This window comes from Bubalus bubalis, chromosome 2, assembly GCF_019923935.1.
Source record: "Bubalus bubalis isolate 160015118507 breed Murrah chromosome 2, NDDB_SH_1, whole genome shotgun sequence".
NCBI classification, from domain to species: domain Eukaryota; kingdom Metazoa; phylum Chordata; class Mammalia; order Artiodactyla; family Bovidae; genus Bubalus; species Bubalus bubalis.
The window spans coordinates 19265556-19289836 of record NC_059158.1 but is presented as its reverse complement, the minus strand read 5'-3'; the positions used below and the strand labels follow the sequence as shown (position 1 = coordinate 19289836).

The window sequence follows — 24281 nt, the reverse complement described above, 5'->3', positions numbered from 1 at the left end:
CTATGGATTGGCTGCTGTCATGAGGGAAAGAGAATTCAGCAATGGGGTATCAATAGTTGCTAACAGAAAGTGAAGCAAAGAGGGGCGGCTGGTAGGAAAGTAGTCATTCTAAGAGGAGGTTGTTATGTTGTTTTACAGCTATTGCATGACTTTGGCAGAAATATTTCCTGTTAATTTCACTTCTGGGTTAATCTGTACCTGTCCTCCCAGTCTGATCAATTGGTGTTTCCACTCTTTCAGTCCTGAATAGTTTTTGTTCTTTGTGCCCTCCTCAAATCCCCACAATCATCTTATACAAATGCTATTACCATCTCTATTTTATAATTGACAAGAAAGGTTTAGCAAGTAACTCATTGAAGGCCCAGCCATAGCCAAGGGCATAGCCTAGAAGGGGATTGTTCATCAAAAACAACTCAGGACTGAGAGTGGAAATACCAGTTGATCAGGCTGGGAGGACAGGTACAGATTAACCCAGAAGCAAAATTAACAGGAAATATTTCTCCCAAAGTCATTGCTTCCAATAGCACTGCTCTAAACTTAATAGTCATGGGAATGTACAAGGAAGGCCTCAGCAGTGCCCTGGCTTTATTTTCGGTCCTATATTACCATACCTCGATGTGTGCATCTTTCTTACAAGTGTTAGGTAGGTAGTATAGGGAAAAGGAGTCCAAAATGGCAGTGGCTAAAAGACAAGAAAGGTCAAAGGAAGATCCGAGGACCAGAGTGAAGACTTCAGGTAGAACAAACAGCACTCCTGGCTAAGCCCAATTTGCATAGGGCAGGCCCAGGTGGAGGAAAAAACATATAAAAGGAGGAGCCAAAGCACTTTCTCATGGACTCTTTCTCCCTCTCCCTCTCTTTCTCTCTTTCTCTCTCTCTCTCTCTCCTTCTCCCTCCCTCGTGCTCTCCTCCACTCTCTTCTCTTCCAGTCTTGGATTCTCCTCCTCCTCCTCCTCCTACTAAGTTGCTCCAGTCATGTCCGACTCTGTGCAACCCCACAGACAGCAGCCCACCAGACTGCCCCGTCCCTGGGATTCTCCAGGCAAGAACACTGGAGTGGGTTGCCATTTCCTTCTCCAAAGTGAAAAGTGAAAGTGAAGTCGCTCAGTCGTATCCGACTCTTCGCGACCCCAGGGACTGCAGCCTACCAGGCTCCTCTGTCCATGGATTTTTCCAGGCAAGAGCACTGGAGTGGGTTGCCATTGCCTTCTCCGTGGATTCTCCTGCTATCTTCTAAATAAAATGGAGCTGTAACACTGATTTGCCTAAGAGCTGTAGCACGGTTTGTCCAAGACCCGAGAGCTGTCATGCGCCGAGGGCTTTAATGTCCGTTGCTCCAAATCTTTGTTGTGACGAGACAAAGAACCGAGGAACATACACTCGCATGACACAAGGAAACTATAAATGCAAGGCATAATCTTACACAGGAGTTCTATTGTTCAAATGATCACCTTCTCATAATGCAATACTTCCTAACATCGGTTTCCTTTCTAGATTTAGAAAGCAACACGTGCTCAAAATCAGCGGGAAGCCTAAAGAGGCTCCCGCTGGAGGAGTAGGACGTGTGCATCTGGGGTGACTTTGCTTTGGGGGAGACATTTGCAAAGGGTCTTTGACCCAAGTACTGTGCTCACGCCTCCCTTGAACCTGGCCCGGGCATTTAAAAGAGGTACTTATCCCCTCAGGCTGTTTAGAACCAAGGTGGCCTGAGGGGCTGGTGAAGGAAAGGTGGAGCAATGCAGACCACCCTGCTGCCCGAAAGCCTTCTGCTTGGTCCCCTGCGGGGTGGGAGTCCGGGTAGCTTGCGTACCCATTTTTAGAGCACGAGCTCTGGGAGCCAAGAGCTGGGTGAGGAGTGTTGCCCTCCCATCCCTGGGGGCACGTGTGCGCGTGCGCGCGCGTCGCCGTGGTAACCACGCAGCAGAAAGGCGCTGAATCACGGGCGCGCGCTATCCCAGCTCCAGCAGAAGCTGCAGCGGGGGCGGGCGGGGGCCTTCCTGGTTGCATCTTGGCTAGACCGGTGCCAATCCCGGCGGGACTGGCTGGCCTCGCGCAGAGAAGCGGTGACCACAGTCGCTGTCACTGCTGGAGGTACGAGCGCAGCAGTAGCCTCATCCCGTCTCCGGTTTGGGCAAGAGTCTCTCCTGGCCAGCAGCGCCTCGATAAAATATCCCCCTTCCCAACCCTCTGGCCGAGTAATGGGAAGAGAGGGCAGCAAGTAGGCAGGTTATGCCAAAGAAAAATAAAATCAAGACGCCCTGAGTTAGGAGGTGAGTTTCTTAAGGTTCTTCTGGCCGTCTAGGAAAGGGCTTATTCTTGATTGCTGCACCGATTGATTGTTTCTTAGTAGGGTGGAGTCGAGAAAATTTGCATCTTTTCCCAATCTCGTGAATTGCATTTCTTAGTCCTGTAGAATCGGTTTTCTTTAAACTTCGTTTGGTATTATTTATGTGAGCTTTACTATAATTTGCTAAATTCATTTTGTCTGTGTATCTCAACCATAATATGAAGCTAAAAACCTTTTCATGGCTTTTTCCTCCTTCCCTTTGAACTTCCTCCACAGAATGGATATTCATCACTATATTATTAATCAAGAGCATAAACCTCGTTTGTGAAAGTCATTATTCTTTCCATCATTCATTCTCTTAAGTATATGGAGTGAGAAAAGAATATGATATACACACTCATCCATTTTTATTGCTAGATTTCTTATCTAAACATTTTTGTTTGTGGGTTAAATGTTAGTGTTTTTTCCAGTACTTAAATAGAAAAATTGAATGATATCTTTGATAATAATAGAAAAAGTCAATTTCAGACAACCCCCTCAAAAGAGCAAGAAATTTTGAAGGGAGTGTTAGTGTTTCTTTCTTTATTCCTGAAATGTATGTTCATTGTCCAGATGTTTCAAATTGTTCGTTACAAGAAGACCACAATCATGGAGACTCCTGAAATTCTGCCAAATGTAAAATTTTATCTTGTGCTTATTATTATACATGATTTTTCATATAGACAAGGGAAACTGGAAATATCAGTTCAACTGTAGACTTTTGTTTCATATGGAAAGCTGAATTCCTCTTTGAATTTAAAAAATTTGAAAAAGAGAATTACCAATATATATCAAGACTTTTTTAGGACCTCAGGTGATAGATTCATCACACCTTTGCCATCTAAGACGCTAATTTAGGAAATTAATTTCCTTTCAGAATAACAAAAATAATTCAGCCAAACTCACTATGCAATGAAAATAGTCAAAAGAGAGCTTCAGTAATTTTTAATTGTAAAAGAATGGATATACTGTTAAATTTTCTTCCTTTTTTCTAGCCAAACAGAGAAGATGCATTCTCTTTAAATAAATTTGTAGAGTCAAGCATGACTATTTCTGGGGCAGTGATGTAGATTGCCAGGTCAGATGGCCTGGGTTTGGTCATCGCTCTGCCACTTAGTGGCTGTGTCACATTTGACAAATTCCTAACTTCCTCTTAGACTCAATTTTTTCATCTGTAAAAGAGGGATAATAATAGAAACAACCTAATGGAATTCCTATAAGAATAAATTAAAGCAATACATATACAATACAATACATATGCATAAAGCTCTTTACTCATTGCCAGGCATGCAGTAACACTTCAGTAAAAGGTGAAAGTGAAAGTCTCTCAGCCGAGTCCGACTATTTGCGACTATTTGCGACTGGAATCCATGGAATTCTCCAGGCCAGAATACTGGAGTGGATAGCCTTTCCCTTCTCCAAGGGATCTTCCCAACCCAGGGATCGAACCCAGGTCTTGCGCATCGCAGGCAGATTCTTTACAGTTGAGCCACAAGGGAAGCCCACTTCAGTAAAAGTTAGTTGTTATTATTGTTCTCAACATAAGTTTTCTTTTCAAAAAATATTTTCTATGTCTTCAGAATAATTTGGCACTAAAAATAGAAATATTTTAATATGACCAAAACTTGTTCTGATTTGTAATATCAAATCATCAGAAATGCATAAATATTTCTTTGCAGCATCTTTACAACAACAATAATAAATATAATCACAATCTTAAAGGTATGTCAATTCCAGGTAATTATATTTGATACCATAAGGAAGGAGCTTCGCTGTAAAGGGCCTGGAGTAATTGGTGAGTTATTGCTCTATTTATTTTTTTAAATGTGTATTTTTAGACACTATTCATGTGAATTCCATAGTGAGAAGCTTTATTTCTGTTAAGTAGTAAATATGGGTGGGCCAAAATAGCATCTATTTTTGCATCATTTGGCAGAGTCTTTTAACCATAGGTGGTGGTTTCAAAATAAACCATAAAATTCTTAAATGACACACAGATAGATTAAAAATACGGTGTTGTACTGTAATCCCTTCCAAATAACATTGGTAGAATATGTTACCTGTTGGAAAGTGGTATTATGTCTAGCCTGCTGTGCATTCTTTTCCTTAAGTTCATAAAAGCAAGGGATTCTAGGAAACATCTGTTTAATTTAAGCAATGTAGCTAGAGACAGGATAATTCCAATTTCAAAATAAATTTTCAAAGTTAGTTTTATTCTGTGCTATAATTTAAAGAATTATTAAGTATGGAGGGTAAATTAACTCGATTTTGCCACCTTGAGTTGGCAAAAGTCTTAGCTGCATGCAAGCTCCCAGTTGCAGCATATGGGATCTAGTGCCCTGACCAGGGATAGAACCCAGGTCCCCTGCATTCAGAGGGTGGGGTCTCGGCCACTAAACCACCAGGGAAGTCCCCACCTACAAATTTTAAATGTTAGTGTGTGTGGTATGTTTTTTCATGTGATGGGGAAGTATGTATTACTCCTCTCTAGGATAAAGATCCTGTTATTCTAAGGTTGTGATTATCAGCATAGTTTACCACTTATTTTCTATCCCCCTCATTAAAATAAAGAGTAGAATGTCTTCTGGTCAATATAACATAGTTTTCTTTCTTGAAAATGTTTTCAAAAACCATCTCTTAAGATGACTTATTTTCAATAAAATTGCTGTCTTTACTATCTCTCTCATTGTATTTCTACTTATCAGGAGGTTGAAATATTTTGTTAATTCAGTGTCTTCAGCCTCCTTATCTTAAAACTACAAGACATCCAAATTCTAGGTGCCAAATGCTCAACATTTTATTATCCTGTGGGAAAGACACACATACATATTTAGGAGTATGCTGCTAACTAACTAGTCTTCATTCGTTTATATCAGAATTTCCTAACTACTCCTGTGCAGCAACTGCTCCTCCCAAATCTGGAGAAACTTTTTCTGATATCATTTTACTAGACCTCTTACTATTCTTACTTTCTTGAAACAAAATCTTCTCTTGGTTCACAAATACGATCACAGTCCCCTCCTGCTACTACTGCTAAGTCGCTTCAGTCGTGTCCGACTCTGTGCGACCCCCTAGACAGCAGCCCACGAGGCTCCCCCGTCCCTGGGATTCTCCAGGCAAGAACACTGGAGTGGGCTGCCATTTCCTTCTCCAATGCAGGAAAGTGAAAAGTGAGAGTGAAGTCACTCAGTTGTGTCTGACTCCTAGCGACCCCATGGACTGCAGCCTACCAGGCTCCTCCATCCATGGGATTTTCCAGGCAAGAGTACTGGAGTGGGGTGCCATTGCCTCCTCCATCAGTCCCCTCCTAGGATTACTGTAAAGTAGATATATGAACATGTCACATTTCTGCTTCAGAATCTTCAATGTCATGTCCGTCAGTGGATGAAAGGATCAAAATGTGATCCTTATATACAATGGAATATTATTTGGTCTGGAAAAGGAAGGAAATTGTAACATGTGCTACAACATGGATGAATCTTGAAGATATGCTAAGTGGTGTAAACCAAATACAAAAGGACAATATTGTATGATTCCACTTATTTGAAATATCTAGAAGAGTGAAATTCATAGATATAGAAAATAGAATAGTGATTACTGGAAACTGCCACGAGTGGCTAATGTTATGATTTAATGGGCACAAAGTTTCCATTTGGAATAATGACAAATTCTGGGGATGGGGATGGTGATGGTTTCACAAGATTTAATCTCTGTCTTTCCAGTTCTGCAGTTTCGTTTCAGGGAGAATAGGAATAGAATTATTTTCAACCTGCTCAAAACTTCTTGTACTTCCAGGATATGAAGATTTCTGTCTTTCACTGATTCCAGAACCTTCTTGGCTGTTTTCTCTTTACATTTTGTTTCTTCCCAATTCTTTTTAAAAAAATTTTATTTTGTTTTGGAGTATAGCTATTTAATCCTCCCAATTCTTTTTATTCTTTCCTTTTGGAGTCATCAGAAGACGTATATTGGGCCATTTTTTTTACTTCAGGACTTTATTCTGTCCTTTGCATTTTCAGCTTATTTCTTTGAATTGCATTTCAGGTTATTTCTTCAGTTACAGCTTCCATTTCATTTCATTGAGTTTTATTTTTTAATTAATTTATTTTAATTGGCAGCTAATTACAATATTGTAGTGGCTTCTGCCATACATTGACATGACTCCAATGACTTTATTTCTAGTTATACAACTTCCGATTGCATCTTTTAAACTATGTCTTTTAATTTTTGTCTCCTCTTTTCACTTTAATCTGCTTTACCACTTCAAACATACTTACTCTGTAGTGTCTCTTAGGTACACTTTTCACTTCTGTTTCTTGCTCTCATGTGTTAACATCTGCCACCTCTCCTTTGTACTGGTTTGTTCCCTAAGGTGTATTACTTTTGTTATTACGGTGGTTCATTTTCAATGGGAATTGCTTTTCTGGTGGAGTTCTATGTGCTTCGTATCCAGGACTGTCCCTCTAAACAGATTTTTGCTTTGCTTCTGCCTCGGCACTTAGCTTTGTGTTAATAAAAAGTTTTGTTGTTGTTACGTATATGTATGGTCCACTTAGCCTGGAAATGGAACTTATAAATTGGCATTGTACCAAGTTGTTACAGGGAAGTCCCCATAGAGAGGTACATCTTGGCCATCTTCCTCTGTTTTCTTTCAGTCTTGTCATGGCATGCCTCTGGTTTCCTCTAGCCCCTATTCCTAGGATGCATTAGTTCTTCTAGGCTACAGTGGTGTTTGTGAGGCTCCTCATAATATTTTATAATGTCAATAGATGTTCAGCTACTTTCCTGCTGCATTAGTCTTTGATAATATCTAATTCCTTAATTGATCTAAATTAATTTTGTCCCTGCGTTTGAAACTAATATTGTATTTTTCCTTCCTTCTCTTTCTTTTTAAAAACTATTCCCATTAAGTTTTTTGTTTGTCTTTTGAACATTCAAGTAAATTTTCCTCCTTGTTGGAAACATATATTCATTATCATGATGGCACTTCTTAAATAGTAATTCCCATCCCACTGTTTTGTTACTCCTGGTTTGTTATAGAGGAGTAGTGAGTAGTGCATGCATGCTTAGTCATGTCTGACTTGTTGTGACCCCACAGACTGTAGCCCGCCAGGCTCCTCTGTCCATGGGATTTCCCAGGCAAGAATACTGGAGTGGGTTGCCATTTCCTCCTCCAGGGGATCTTCCCAAGCAAGGATTGAACCCAAGTCTCTTGTGTCTTCTGCTTTGGCAGGAATATTCTTTACCACTGGAAGGGAAGCCCCGTTATAAAGGAAGCCCTAATAAAAAGTCATTTTAGCACATATATTTTAATAGATGATTTTTGATTTTACAATGAGTTTTAGAATCTACCATTACCTCTTCTTTTATTCCCCAAATATCCTTTTGCCTGTTTGTTTTTTTTTGCAAATGAATTTTGTTAAGTACTTTAAAGCCATCTGTTGAGTTTTAGTACATTTTTTGTTTCTTTGTTAACAGTACTATTATCTTTAATGTCTATTGTCTTTTCAGATTATACAAGGTTTCCCTCCCCTGGTATTTGTATTTCCTGTTCTCTCCCCAGTAGAGTTTTCTTATTGTATTTTAATAGATTCTCATCACATTTTGAGTCTTTTTGCATATTTTAATGCTTCTGGCCATGCCTAGGAATGGGATCTCTCTAATTAGTGCTCTATCTGTGTATTTGTCTGCTTTATACAGAGATGCTGTTGCTTCAAAGAACTTTGCTGATCGTCACCAGCCTGGTTGTAGTAACCCTTGTGCTGCTATTTCTTTCACTAATTTGATGTGTCTAATGATGAGGAAACATCTTGTGTATTCTCTTCACTGTCTCCTTAATAATCTGATTCTTAGAACATTATTAAAAGAGTGATTTGACTTCTTTCTTTTTTTTTTTTTTTTTTTGGCTTGTTTTCCCTCCTATTTATTGGTCTACCCTTTGGAGCATCACAGAATCTGTTCACTCGCCATTCCACATGAATGCCCATCCTGTGTTTAACAACTAGTGGTGGATCATGTTTCCCTTAATTCTGCTTGATCGCCTATTAGGAAATCATTTTATACTGTAATTGTAAGGCATTATCTCTGTTGCCAGTAAATTCCTGGGTAATCTTCTGTGTAGATTAGCACAGGTTTTTTCTGGGACTAGTTTTACTTTATCCTCTTTCAATGGAGAAATTCAGACCATAGATTACCTTACTCAAACACTGCGAAGTTTTTACCTTCCTGGCCTGGCATCTAATCATGTCTGGGCTTCCTCCACCACCTTCCTTCCTTGGTTTGTTGGTGAAGATCTGAGGCCTTGAGAGCCCTTTGTAGATGCAAGAGCAGCGGGTTGAAGCTTCCTCCACAGGTACTTTCTGAGCTGCTTAATCTTCAAGTCCACTCTCCAGGCTCAGGCAGGTCCAGGGTGAAGGAGTGTGACTCATGAAGAGTTTATCAACTGCCTTGGCAAAGGCAGTGTTAAAAGTGAAAACGATCAGGAGAAGCAACCTTGACTCTTTTTCATTCTTTGTGTTCCTTACCCATTGAAACTTAGAGACTTGCTTTGGAGAAACTGGAAACTAACTTCTGACTGATGAACCACAGAATTTCAGCTAATTCAACCAGAATATTCTATATACCTGTTGTGGATGACACGTATCTGTCTTACCTCTCTCAGATTCTTAGTGGGAACTTCAAATAATATGAAAATAGTATGTAAAACTGCCTTGTGAATAAAAGGACTATTATCAATGGCTGTTGTATTGTGATGGTGATGATGAATATTACAAACCATTTTTCTTGTTATTAATAGGATAGATTATTAACCTTCTTTCTACCTTCTTTTCTACCTTCTTTCCATTTTATTCCTTTTCTTTCATAGGGAATCTGTCTTACCTCTCTCAGATTCTTAGTGGGAACTTCAAATAATATGAAAATAGTATGTAAAACTGCCTTGTGAATAAAAGGACTATTATCAATGGCTGTTGTATTGTGATGGTGATGATGAATATTACAAACCATTTTTCTTATTATTAATAGGATAGATTATTAACCTTCTTTCTACCTTCTATTCTACCTTCTTTCCATTTTATTCCTTTTCTTTCATAGGGAATAAATGAATAATTATTTACCTAATTCCAGAAAGTTGAATTCTAAAGGAGAACTCTTTTTTTTTTTTAAACAAAGCATAGCTGATTTATAATATTGTGTTAGTTTTAGGTATACAGCAAAGTGATTTGAATCTTTTCTTCCAATTCTTTTCCCACTATAGTTTGTTACAAGATATTGAAGATAGTTCCCTGTTCTATATAGTAAATCTTTGTTGTGTAAAGAACTCTTAGACCAGCTAATTATAGACATGTTGATAAATATTAATAGAATTGAGGGCTTGAACAGTCTCAGAATTGATGAACAGTTTGCCAGTTTCAGAAGTTTGGTAGTCATCACCTGTCTTTAGAATTTGGCATAAAGCAGATTCATGGTCGTTGACACACAAAACCTCTAGTATCTGAATTTAAACATCGCTGAGCACTGACTGGATTTTCCCCTACAGTGCGTGGCAGATGGTGTCTGCAGTCTTCCTGGCCTTTCCTCGTGCATGCTCTCTAAAGGTGATGATTTAATTTTTAGAGCACAAGACAAAGCATTTATTTAGAAAGCAGTGTTGACCCCATTAGTAAGAATTAAATTTAGGGAGAAACAAAAATGCTGAGCCAACTGAAAGCTAAGCTATTCCCATAATTAGGGAGACTATTTAAAGCTCCAAGATGTACACTCAAGGTTTCACCTTCTGAAACATTTTCCCTTAATGTAGGAATAGTATCTCCAGGAATACCAGTGTCTGGTGTTATTTATAATATGAGGACCCTGAGACAGTGTGTCCATTTCCAGAAGTTCAGAAAAGATGGTTTACTCTAGGAATCAGTACCTAAGTAAATATAACTTCTCTTTACCTTTTCTTTCTCCTCACATACAGCCTTTCACTATCCACCCGTCTTTTGAATTGTTCTCTTGACTGTTTTATCCAGTTACTTCCAGGAAATCACCATGTTCTTCTCTAGTGTCACTTTGACTCCGAGAGTGCAAGATGCTCAGATGGTAGCCCAGGGCCTGCAGTCACCCCTGTGGATAAAGACTGCCTCAGCAAAGACAGCTTTTGTCACAGTAGTGACTGATAAAGCTTGGAGGCTCAGATGGTATAAGAATAATATGACAAAGAGAGCACCTCCAGCAGCTCCCAGGGGCTAAGTCGAAATAGCAAAATACAGCTTATCTTGTTTGAGTTCACTGGCTCTGAAAAGCAAGAGTTTACCAGCCTACTTTTGCTAGCCAGTTAACTGCAAACAGGACCAGCTGTAAACACAGCCTGTTCCTGAATAGCCCAGATGCTGTCCAGAAGATCCGTTGAGGTCTTCGAAATGAGGCCCCATTTGAGCTGTTTTCATTTCTCTCAGGCAGACATGCTAGAGCTTGTTTTCTTTCTGAGCCTGTAGAAGCATTTCACTGTACCATTATTGATAAAGGCCACATATCAGAAACAGCCAATCATCCAGCAATGGGGAAATGGCAGCCCACTCCAGTATTCTTGCCTGAAGAATTCCATGGACAGAGGAGCCTGGTGGGCTACAGCCCATGGGGGTCCCAAAGAATTGGACAGGACTGAGCAACTAACACTTTCACTTTCACAAGGAAATGATGAAGTCAGTTATAATAATCACCTCCATGGGATATTGCAAAATAACAGAAAAGAATAATGAATAAGAAAGTAGCAATGAAGGATAATGAGGGATAGAATGTGAAATGAAAATGAGAGCTATATTTCACTAAGAGAATAGCTTTGGTGAAGTATATGTATATATAATAAATGGAAGGAGAGCCTGGAAAGAGAAAATAGCCATTCATTAGTATGATTTGATTGTAATGTTTTTAGTGTACATTTTGGTCATTGTAGTTAAAAAACGAGTTATTTCATTCACTCAGCCTCCATCCGGGCAGTGTGGCAGAGGATGGAGACACAGACAACAATGTAATAAAAGCCAGTTCTCCTGGGTTTTTGTAATATATCATTTTAAAAAACAAACTTTTCCCTTTGATCAGAAATGTTAACCCAGAAAAATGGCAGCCGCAGAGGAACAGCAGTTTCATCACGAAGTTGATCTTTCATAGCTCCTTCTGGCTTTTCATTTCAAAAACTAGCAGCAGCCATAATAAACCATCACCATGCAATGTCTGTCGGAGAAGGCAGTAGCACCCCACTCCAATACTCTTGCCTGGAAAATCCCATGGACGGAGGAACCTGGAGGGCTGCAGTCCATGGGGTCGCTGAGGGTCGGACACGTCTGAGTGACTTCACTTTCACTTTTCACTTTCATGCATTGGAGAAGGAAATGGCAACCCACTCCAGTGTTCTTGCCTGGAGAATCCCGGGGATGGGGGAGCCTGGTGGGCTGCCATCTATGGGGTCGCACAGAGTCGGACACGACTGAAGTGACTTAGCATGCAATGTCTGTAACTTCTGGCTACAGTGTATCATGGTCTGGATTGGAATACCCTGAAGTCCTTTACCATTCATCCTACCTTGGTTCTGACGTGACTGGTTTCCTTTGGGCAGAGAGGAAAGAGAATCCCCAGGGTGTGAAGACCGGAGTTATTCTTTCTTCTCCCTGTAAAATAGTTGGCTTTTTTTTTTTGTCCACCCTTAAACTTAGAAAATGCTATCTGTTTTAGATACTCTGTGGGGTCAGTAATGGGACAAAGTAGGAACATTTCAGAAAGCCCTTCTGTCGAAAAGAACAAAGGATGGTGGTGTGTGTTGCATTGTGTCCTCCCCAAAAGATAAGGTGAAGTCCCAGCTCCTGGTGCCTGTGAACGTGACATTATTGGAAATGGGGTTTTCACAGATGTACCTGAGCTAAGATGAGACCGTTAATCCAGTATGACTAGTGTCCTAGTTAGCAGAGAGAAATTTGGACACAGAGGCAGCCTGGGAGAGCGTCATTTGACAACAGACGCAGACTGGAGTGATGCAGTTGCATGCCAGGGAATATCAGTGACAGAGGCAAAGAGGGATTTGCCCCAGAGTCTCAGCGGGGCTGTGACCCCTTGATTTCAGACATCTGGCCTCTAGAATTGTGAACGAATAAATTGCTACTGTTTTAAACCTCCTAGTTTGCTGTGCTTTATAACAGCATCCCTAGGAAACTAACACAGTTGTGAAAAGCAAGGGTTTTAGTCAGTAAATAACCACTTTGATGATCACCCAATGGGAGCGTAGAAATGGACAAGGCATTATCATTATGGACCTGGTCAGGCTTTTAAGCCCCTCCAGGATGATGATGCTTTAGAACTTTTGTCTGAGTCAAACACAACATATTAAAACAATTTAAAGAAGAGAACTTCCAGGTTAGAAAACAGGAACACGTAAGGTTGCTCAGAAAACTTTTTTGCACTGAAAGCCAACGACTTTAAAACTGGGAAAACTTCCCTCCAGTCTAGGTGGGTAGGGACTCCCCAAGTAGCCATGGGGAGGAGAGGTCTGCTCTTGAGGTACATGGCTTGGGAATGGTATATGTTTCCTTCCAGGACAGTCTTCACATTCTCTTGGTTCTGCTTTTTTCATAGGCCCTCTGCTGCCACTGACACCCTATGAGGACCAATCTCTCTTTTTTTTTAGAGATTAAAAAAAAATTACATATTTATTTATTTTGGGCTCCACTGATTTTTGTTGCTGTGCACAGGCTTCTCATTGCATGGCTCTCGTGTGGACACAGGCCCTAGCTGCACAGGCTTTAGTCATTGCAGCGTGTGGGCTCAGTAGTTGTGGCCCAGGGGCCCAGCCGCTCCTTGGCATATGGAATCCTCCTGGATCAGGAGTTGAACCTGGTCTCCTGCATTGGCAGGCGGATTCTTCTCCAGTGCACCACCAGGGAAGTCCCAGATCTCTCTTTGTTTAGAGAGAAGATTCCTGGCATAAGCTTGAGATCTGGCTTTCACAGAGGTTGTACATTGGCCCATCTTGTCTTGGCTTTCATGGGCTCAGGGCTTAGGGCTCCTCCAGTGCCCCCTGAAAGTCCTGTGCTTCCCCAGTTTCTAGAGAATGGGTTTCCTTTATCTCCTCGGTTCCAAGCCACCTGCTTCCTATCTTCCAGGAATTCTTTGAAGTTTCTGGTCTATTAGTAGTTCTCATTCTTATTTTTCCAATGTTATGGTTTTATGGTTTCTTTTCTCCCATGTGTTCATATGTCCTGCCGCCTTTCCCCTTTATTTTCATTTTTCAGTAGAAATGTAGGAAAGAGGGGAAATAGATGTTATCTATCCAGTCTGCAATTTGGAACTAGAACGTTTTCTTTTTCTTCTCAGTTATTAGTGAAGCTGATTTCAAAACTCCCAAGTCCTATTAATCCTGTTAATGAAACTCATCCTTTTAATGAAGCCAGTTCCCCCCAGGAAGATTCATGTGAATATATTTGCTGTGTGGGCTGGGTCTCTTGATATAATGGTGACCCTTATCTCCAGGATCTGCCTCTTTGGAGAGCTCAAACAGCAAGGGTGGAACAGTCCTTCTCTAAGGAACACCTGGGGACTTGGCCTAGTACTACAGCATCTGGCTTGTCTCAAGCTGCTTTGAGAACAAAATGGGTGTGTTAAGAAGCTGTGATTAGAACTACAAGACAGACACCTATCCTCCAGCTATCTCCCATACCCTTCTGTCAAAAATACCTAAAAGAGCCTTTGGTCACCAGGAATCTCCTGTGACATCCTCATAAAGAAAAAGACCTTAAGGTTTAATCAAGTAATAACAGCTAATACCTTTGCCTGGAAGCTTGGGTTTATAGAGACCTGCAGGGAGGGGATGGATGGAGGGGAAGGGGAGACCCTGACCAAGACTCCCTAAAAGGGGTGGTGGTGGTGGTTTAGTCGCTCAGTCGTGTCTGACTCTTGCGACCCCATGGACTAAAGCCCTCCAGGTTCCTCTGTCCGTGGGATTCTCCAGGCAAGAATACTGGAGTGGGTTTCCATTTCCTTCTGCAGGGCATCTTCCCAACCCAGGAATCTAAGCCGGGTCTCCTGCATTGCAGCAGATTCTTTACCGACTGAGCTACAAGGGAAGCCACCCCCCACCCCCCCAAAGGGGAGATAGGCATAATTGTGTGCTTCTCAGTTCAGTGTACCTACACTCACTGGCTGATCTCTTGTTACTTCCGTTTCTTGCTTTGAAATGAAATACTAAAGAAAATTGGCAGCAGGAAGATGAGTGCTGTGCATGCACAGGCCCAGTGGGTAGGGCTAGGTTTAGGGCTAGGTTGAGGATACAGAAAGCAAAAATACAGTTATGGATTGTCAGCATTCCCTCCAGGGTAAAAACTGCACAGCCCCTCATATTTGGAATCTTCCAAGCTGAGATTACAACCAAGCTCTGAATTGCTGCAGCCTGCCTTACCAAAATGCCTTTTTAAAAGTTTCTGAAGTAGAATTACATAGTTTTGCACAACCTCATGTCAAGCTCATGAAGCCTGACTCTCCTACTCTTCTCCAATGTTGTTAAAATATATTAAAAATAAATTTCTAATTCCCCCCCCAGTGGTATATTATTAATGGAGGAGATACAAAACTGGGTTTTACATCAGTTCATCTGGTAGTGGTAGAATTGGTAGTGATCGGAATCCACTTAATGGTCGATGTTGTCAGTTAGTCCTTTCATCCCCCAGAGCTCTGTTTGGTTTGCTCTGGCTGAAGTAGCCAGGGAGCTGCTGCCATGGGATTTGCACTCCCATTGACAGCAAAATGTGGTGCTCTCCGAATCAGAAGGCGTTATTTTAAGTTTCTCCCCCTTGCACATCAAGGCCTCCCCACGGGTCCGCCTGACTCGGGGAGAGCAGTTGTTGATGGGCCCCTTTGGAGACCGGCCAGTCCCTGCACTCTGTGCTCAGCTTTACCACTCAGGCAGTTCTCCCCACTCTTCTCTTTCCTTTCTGTTTATACTTCTCCCCCCTCAGTGCTATTAACCAGTCTTGCGGCTTTTAAACCCACTCTGTGGCTCCCCGTTTATACCTCCGGCTCGTCTCTCCTCTGAACTCCAGACCTGTTGATCCAGTGCCCTAATCAGCACTCCACTTGACGGTCTTGAGTCGCTCCCAATTTCAGGTCATTCCATCCCCATTCTTCCGGCTGCTCAGTCATCCTGACCACTTGTCCTCATCTCAGGCCCTCCAACACTTCCAACAGCAAATCCTGCAGTCTCTACCTGCAAAATAATTCAGGTGTTTTGAGACCCAGACCCTCCCTGCTGCCACCTCAGGGCAAGATGCCATCCCCCCACCTGGATAAGTGCTCGGGCTTCTCACTTATCTCTCTGCCCTCTACACTCCCTTTGACGTGGAAGCCATGCTGCACCACTTCCCGTCTCAGAGGCAAAACCGGAGATCCTTGTATTGACCTGTGAACTAGTGTGGCCTCCAGTTGCCTCCCTGACCTTTCCTTTAGCCATGTTGACCATCTTGCAGTTTCTGGAATACAAGGCACATTCCCTCCTCAAAGCCGTTGCACTTCAGGTCCCCTCTGCCTAGAACTCTTCTTTCTGTCCACATGTTTTATTGTCTCATCTCTTTAAGACTTGGCTCCAATAAGACCCTTTTTTTTTTTTTTAACGTTTATTTTCTTAATTGAAGGAAAATTGCTTTACAGAATTGTGTTGGTTTCTGCCAAACATCAACATAGTCAGCCATAGGTATACATGCGTCACATAGGGCCTTCTGAGTTCATGAATTCCTCAGTAGTGTCTAATCTGCTCTTTAACTCATCTGTTGAGCTTTTGATACCAGAAGTATCTTAATTACTTTTACCCTTGTGCTTGGTGATTTTTCAAATCTGACAGGGTCTTTTTTTTTTTTTTTTTTTGTAGTAATCTTATATCTTACTTTTCGCAAACATTTTAAGTGTCTTATTTTATATTTATAGGTCAGTATTTTATTATTTTAAAATCTCAGGAACCGGATTGTCTTATCTTTCTCTTCTGTTGCCTTTCTTCCTGGAACTCTAAGCTCATGTTTATCTGAGTTCTCCCTGAGGGTTGATGTGAATTCTTCCAGAAAGGATTTGTGATTGCCTCTGCCAGGTATCTGTGGGTATTACCAGCCCAGAACTACTTTAAGGTAACTTCTCCCCTTGGTTTTAATTGAACCAAACTTGTAATGAAAAGTGGAGCCCAGACCTGTGAGGAGCAAACCTGTGGAATGTCAGTTCTCAGGGGAGAATTATTACTTCCCACAGAGCACAGTGGCCAGGGTTTTATTTTTATTTTTTTCTCAGTTCATCCTTTCACCCACAAGGATGCCTCTCTTAAAGGTTCCTGGTTTTCCAAGGCACCTTAGCTCCAACCCCTCATCTTGAATGCACCCAAGGTTCCAACTTCTGTACTGTAGCCATTAGACTCCTGTCTCTATGTTGTAGAAATCAACAGATATCTCAGGCAACTACAACCTCAGCGTCAACTTCCAGCTTTCTGTTCATTTTCAGCCTTAGTGTATTTCCCTTATTTCCTTGTGAGTGCAGTTATATATTTGAAAAGTGTCTGTTGTATTTTCCCCCAGAAATCTCAATGTTGTATGTGTTGCCATTTTGCTAGACATAGAAATCTAGACTTTCCCCATGTATTTTCTTTTTAAAATATGCATCTTTCATGAATTGATAATACTGGACCATGAGCCTCATAGTACTAATACATGGGTATTATATATCCATAGGATATACAATTATATTTACCTGTACCCTAATATTGGATATTATTGCTTTTATACATTAGAAGAAAACCCAATTAGGTTTTTTTTTTTTTTAATGGAGAAACTCATAAGGCAATATAGAATAGTGGCAAAAACATATTCTGTGGTGTCTGACACACTTGGATTGGGTTCCAGTTCTTGGGCATTTTAGTTTTTCTGAGCCTTGATTTCATTGGATGATAATATGCAATTGGAGGGATTTCAGAGGATTAAAATGAGTGCCAGGGACAGTATGAAATAAATGGGAATTTTTACAGAGGTTAATTGTACCTTGATACAATTGTACTTGATACAATGTTTACTTGTGATAATAATCTAGTCTTGGAACACGTCCTGAGAGGAGGGAACAGTGACTTCAGCTTGGAGGTTATGTTCAGGAAGCTGAGGAAGGCTTCTTTTTTATTTTATTATTTTTATTTTTATTTTTTACTTTACAATATTGTATTGGTTTTGCCATACATTGACTTGAATCCACCCCATGAGTGTACATGTGTTACCCATCCTGAACCCTCCTCCCACCTCCCTCCCCATCCCATCCCTCTGGGTCATCCCAGTGCACCAGCCCCAAGCACCCTGTATCATGCATCGAACCTGGACTGGCGATTTATTTCACATATGATATTATACATGTTTCAATGCCATTCTCCCAAATCATCCCACCCTCTCCCTCTCCCACAGAGTCCAAAAGACTGTTCTATACATCTGTGTCTCTTTTGCTGTCTCGCATACAGGGTTATCGTTACCATCTTTCTAAATTCCATATATATGCGTTAGTATACTGTATTGGTGTTTTTCTTTCTGGCATACTTCACTCTGTATAATAGGTTCCAGTTTCATCCACCTTATTAGAACTGATTCAAATGTATTCTTTTTAATGGCTGAGTAATATTCCATTGTGTATATGTACCACAGCTTTCTTATCCATTTGTCTGCTGATGGACATCTAGATTGCTTCCATGTCCTGGCTATTATAAACAGTGCTGCGATGAACGTTGGGGTACACGTGTCTCTTTCAATTCTGGTTTTGAGGAAGGCTTCTTTGAAGAACTGATTTTTGAACTGGATATAGGCAGGGTAGAGGAGGTTGTGGACGTTGGAAAGAAGACTGGGAAGAGCGGGACATGGAGGGTCTTGTGATGAGTTTGCTCTCCTCTCCCAGGGTGTCTATCCTGGCATATTTCAGGAGTTTGTAACACTGGCTCCAGTCAGCATTTGAACCAGTCTATGTATTGGGTTGGCCAAAAAGTTTGTTCGAGTTTTTCCATACCATCTTATGGAAAAACCCAAGCAAACTCGGGCCTACCCAATAGCATGCACGTAATCACCATCATCCTAGGAGACCTGCCATGGGCCAGGAGGTGGTTCCTACTTGGTTGAACTGAGTTCATTGGTCACAGCTACTACAGTGAGTTTTTCTAAGATCAAAAGTGAACTGCAGTGAAATGGAAAGAGAAATATATGAATAATATATTTCCTGCTATTCTCCACAGGATAGTTCTGGGAAAGCCTTACCAAAAAACAAGGCAGTTAGGAAGCAAATGTCAGATATGTCGGATTTTGGCTGTCACATACAGGATTTCTTTCTTTCTCTTTTTCATACACTCAGCTCCAGCTGAGATGAAATCTGTCAGCTGACTTTGAAAAGTAACTTGTCACAGAGAACCATGGTAATTCTATCTCTCGAAATAGAGATTACTGAGTTTAAAAGTTGCAAATTAAAATATGAATACAGCCCCAATTTCAGTGACTTGTTTTCTAGGTCTTCCCCTCACTTTGGTTTGTTTCCCTGAAAGTGAAGTGTTAGTCACTCAGTCATGTCCAACTCTTTATGATCCTATGGACTGTAGCCCACCAGGCTCCTCTGTCCATGCCTGAATTTTCCAGGCAAGAATACTGAAGTGGGTTGCCATTTCCTTCTCCAGGGCATCTTTCTAACCCAGGGATCGAACCTGGGTCTTTTGCATTGCAGGTAGATTCTTAACCATCTGAGCCACCCAGGGAAGCCTCTTTGCCTGAAATGATGGTAACTCCTTGTGGTCTTAACAAGTTGTTCATGCTTACCTTAAATGATTTCACAGATCCATGGGGAGTCAGCATACTGTCTGAATCTGGGTCAGACAGTTTCTTCTAAGGTGAAGTATAAATGTCAGCTCTTTCTCTCCATAGTGTTGTATGTATAGACCTTCCGAGCAGAGATGTATACTAGTTGTAGTTCTAAGTAGCTGCCCAGGAAAGCCCAGGCATTTTCTCATAGACTGAGCTGCCTGACAAAACACAGTATAGACATGTCCCAAATATTGCATAATAAAAATGATTTGTTATTTATCTGAAATTCACATTCGATTGGAAATCCTGTGTCTGTTTTCGCTAAATCTGGCTGCCTTTCTCATAGCCCATCCCCCTCTGGGTTACACGCCCAGGTTCCTTTCCTGCATGGAACCTCTTGTGTTATTCTTGATGCTCAGTAGATCTAAGCCTCCAGACCGAGCACAATGGCAAGAATATGAAACTTATTTATTTACGTGTAAAATATTGAAGATATTCACGTGATTCAAGAGGCACAAAAGACTGCTTGTTGAAAAAAACTCTCTCTTCCTGCTCCCTGCCTCATCATCAGGTATCAATAACGGTTTCTTGGTTGTGTTCTTCTAGAGATAGTTAATGCATTTTCAAGCAAGTTCATATTTATGTTTTTCCGCAGCCCATTCTCTTTTCCCACAAATGATGACTACCATTTATACCGTTCTGCAAGTTGCTTCTGTCATGTAATGTTAGGTCTTGGTATATTACCAGCATGTGGAGAGCGTCCCTCTTTCTTCTTCACAAATGCAGAGAATTTTGGGGTATGGGCAGCCTTAATTTGTGTAACTACTTCCCCACTGCTGAAAGTTTGGTTGTTTCCAGTCTGTTTGTTAATACTGATATTGCACCCCAGCAATACACTAGTGTGCATATGATTTCATGAGTTGTTATGTATATTCTGTAGAATAAATTCCTGGAAGTGGAGCTGCTGAAATGTGCTTGGTGCCACTTTGCCCTCCATAGAGATTGTGCTGGTTTACATTCCCATTAGTAAGAATGAGAATGTCTGAGTAGCCAAACTCTCATCCACACCGTGAAGTATGAATGTTTTTTCATATATGACAGTCTCATAGATGCAAGAATGGTATCTCTTAGCTTTAATTTGTATTCTTCTCCTTATGAATGAAATTGAGTATCTTTTGTGGTATTTAAAATGCATTTAAATTTCCTTTTCAATGTTGTATCTATTGATGGACTTTTCTATTAGAGCATATTTTTATGTGTTAGGGAAATTATCTTTGTGATGTAAGCTGTAAATATTTTTCTCACTTCAGTTCTGTTCAGTTTAGTTGCTCAGTCGTGTCTGACTCTTTGTGAACCCATGGACTGCAGCACGCCAGGCCTCCCTGTCCACCAGCTCCCAGAGTTTACTCATACTCATGTCCATTGAGTCAGTGATGCCATCCAACCATATCATCCTCTGCTGTCCCCTTCTCCTCCCACCCTCAATCTTTCCCATCATCAGAGTCTTTTCCAAGGAGTCAGTTCTTCGCATCAGGTGGCCAAATATTGGAGTTTCAGCTTCAACATCAGTCCTTCCAATGAATACTCAGAACTGATTTCCTTTACAATGGTCTGGTTGGATCTCCTTGCAGTCCAAGGGACTCTCAAGAGTCTTCTGCAACACCACAGTTCAAAAGCATCAATTCTTTGGTACTCAGCTTTCTTTATAGTCCAACTCTCACATCCATACATCACTACTGGAAAAACCATAGCCTTGACTAGATGGACCTTTGTTGGCAAAGTAATGTCTCTGCTTTTTAAAATGCTGTCTAGGTTGGTCATAACTTTTCTTCCAAGAAGCAAGCGTCTTTTAATTTCATGGCTGCAGTCACCATCTGCAGTGATTTTGGAGTCCCCTAAAATAAAGTCTGTCACCATTTCCACTGTTTCCCCATCTGTCTGCCATGAAGTGATGGGACCAGATGCCATGATCTTAGTTTTCTGACTGTTGAGCTTTAAGCCAACTTTTTCATTCTCCTTTCACTTTCATCAAGAGGCTCTTTAGTTCTTCTTCGCTTTCTGCCATAAGGGTGGTGTCATTTGCATATCTGCGGTTATTGATATTTCTCCCGGCAAACTTGATTCCAGCTTATGCTTCATCCAGCCCAGCGTTTCTCATGTTGTTGACAATTTGACTTTAGAAATGGTATTACTTCCACAAAAAATTTTGTTTATCCATTTTTTTTGTTAGTGGACATGATTTTTTCAGGCTTCCCAGGTGGCACTAGTGGTGAAGAACCTGCCTGCCAGTGCAGGAGATGCAAGAGATGAGTTCCATCCCTGGATTAGGAAGATTCCCTGAAGGAGGAAAATGGCAACCCACTCCAGTATTCTTGCCTGAAAAATCCCATGGGCAAGAGGAGCCTGGTGGGCTATAATCTATGGGGTTGCAATCACAAAGAGCATAGTACATGATTTATTCCTGTTTTCTATAATGATTTCTGAGTTCATTTCATACCTAGGCCTTCCCCACTCAGAGATTACAAATATAATCTCCCATAGTTTCTTTTCATTAAAAAAAAAACAACAGTTTTAAGATACAGTTCACATATCATACAATTCACCTATTTAAGTTGTAGAATTTAGTGGCTTTTAATATATTCACAGACTTGGGCAACCATCACCACAGTATACTTTAGAACTTATGAATTTACTATCTCAAAAAGAAACCCCATATACATTATATGAGAAAATAGAAAAAATATATGTATATATATTGGTCTCTGCCCCATTGAATTGTCCTGGCATCCTTGTCAAAAACCAACCTCACAGTTTCTTATGGTGCCTTTATGGTCTTATTTATACATGAGGAATTTATCTTGGTATGAGATATGAGGTAGGGATACACCTTACTTTTTTTCAAAAGGCTCTCCATTTTTCAGTATCATTTATTTATAATCTACCCCCTCCACTGATTGAGATGGCATTTTTAATCATGTCCTATAATCTTTTAAATATTTGGATTCATTTTTTGAATATCTGTCCTTTCATTGATCTATTTTTGTACCTGTACTGTCCCATTTAAATGATTCTTACTTTATAATATGTTTTGCTGTCTGGTAGGACTAGCTTCCCCTTAGTTCTCTTCTCTTCTTACTGATTCTTCCATGTGATCTGAGGAATCATCTTTGTCTAGTTTTGCATTTGCCCAAATACATTTCTATTTTATTAAAAAAAATTCACTGTTTTTATTAGGAACATAGAAATGTACTTGTCAATTTGGGAAAAATGATCATATTTCTGATATTGTTTTGTCCAAGAATATTTATTCATGTTTTTGTCTATTTATTTAAGCTTTTATTTTGTATTTCTCACCAGAATTTAAAGTTGTCTTAAAATAGGCAAGTATCTTGTAAATTCATTCTTAGGTCTTCATTATTTTTTGTTGTTGTTTGCTATTCTTTTTTATTATATTCCTTTTTGTTGTTTTTGTTGTTGTTTTCTTTCATTTCTTATTCTAACTGGTTGTTGTTAATGGTAAAATTTTAAGAGAAATTGCATGCAACTTAATTTTCTATTTTTTAAAAAATCATTTGCTCCTTGAGGTTTGAAAATAAACATTTTCAAATGTATCTTCTGTGTTCACAGTTGAGATTGAAAAGTTACTTGTTATGCATGCAAGCAATTTTTAAATCGTCTGTCACTTTACCTAGTTTTCACCTAAAGAAACATTTTTATTTAAAATGCATTAAATATTAGCTCTTTTATTTTTTCTTTTACATTTTTTTTTGTTTTTTTCTTCTAGTTTTATTGAGATACATTGACATATAGCACTGTATAAGTTAAGTGTACAGCATAATGATTTGAATTTCAGACACCATGAAGTGATGACCACAGTAAATTTCGTAACCATCCATCATTTCATACGGACACACAAGAAAAGGAAAAAAAATGTTTTTCCTTTTGTAATGAGAACCAGTGAACCAGTGAAGTTGCTCAGCCATGTCTGACTCTTTGCGACCCTGTGGACTGTAGCCTACCAGGCTCCTCCATCCATGGGATTCTCCAGGCCAGAGTACTGGAGTGGGTTGCCATTTCCTTCTCCAGGAGATCTTCCCGACCCAGGGATCAAACTCAGGTTTCCCGCATTACAGGCAAACGCTTTACCATTTGAGCCACCAGGGAAGCCCTTGTAATAAGAAGTCTTATGATTTGCTCTCTTAACAGCTTTCACATGTAATATACAGCAGGGTAAATTATATTAATCACGTGTACATTATGTCCCAAGAACTTAAGATATTTCTTATAACTGGAAGTTTATACCTTTTGACCACCTTCAAGCAGTTGCCCCTCCCCAACCCCTGCCTCTGGTAACCATAGATCTGACCTTTTTTCCTATGCCTTTGGTTTTTGAAGTATTATTAACCTCCAGTACTATTTTAAATGTGGTGTACAACATAGTGATTGATGTATCTATACATTACAGCATGATTCCAAACATTAGCTTTTTTAAAACCTAAAGTTGTTAATGTTGGTAGATGAGAAATTAGTAAACTTGAAGTCAAAATATAGTCAAGCTGTGTTTTATGATTGATGATCTTTCCTCAAGAAGTTTATAGTTTATTAGAGAGAAAATATACATGAAAAATTAATTAATCCTATAAGGAAGTGTATGCTGCCTCATATAAATGGTTTCAGATTTCATGGGCATATCTGCCACTTTAAAAATGATTAAGTTATTGGACTTCCCTGGTGGTCCAGTGGTTAAGACTCCATGCTTCCAGTTGCAGGGGCTGCAGGTTGAAAGTTTGTTGTTGAATCACGCAAACACACCGGGATTCTTGGCCCCCGGAGGAGATGAATTCAGTCCGGGGCCAGAGACGAGGCTTGATCGCTCAGAGCTTTTGTGTAATAAAGTTTTATTAAAGTATAAAGGAGATAGAGAAAGCTTCTGACATAGGCATCAGAAGGGGGCAGAAAGAGCACCCCCCTGCTAGTCTTCAGCTGGATGTTATATAGTCACTAGCAGTCTGTTAATGAAAGAAAGGAGTGTCTTAAAATAAGAATGGTACTAGGCCCCTCACCCATAAGATGCATTTTGGGATAATCTTGGCACCAAATGATTTATCCTGGGCCATAAAATGATTAACTTGAATCTTGAAGAAGGG

At 40.3% G+C, this 24281-nt stretch overlaps 1 protein-coding gene across 4 annotated transcripts in view; it reads left to right on the top strand.

Moving 5' to 3' along the window:
• The first annotated feature begins 1852 nt into the window (after window positions 1–1852).
• Window positions 1853–24281, top strand: part of KIAA0319 (KIAA0319 ortholog) — a 74373-nt gene continuing 51944 nt past the window's right edge. The window contains exons 1-2 of one of the 4 annotated variants that reach the window (XM_045162688.1): window positions 1853–2270; window positions 4064–4121. The gene's annotated coding sequence lies outside the window, so the exon portion shown is untranslated. Of the gene's footprint in view, window positions 2271–4048; window positions 4122–24281 lie in introns of all 4 variants that reach the window. The other 3 variants (XM_045162685.1, XM_045162686.1, XM_045162687.1) reach the window with 3 other exon arrangements.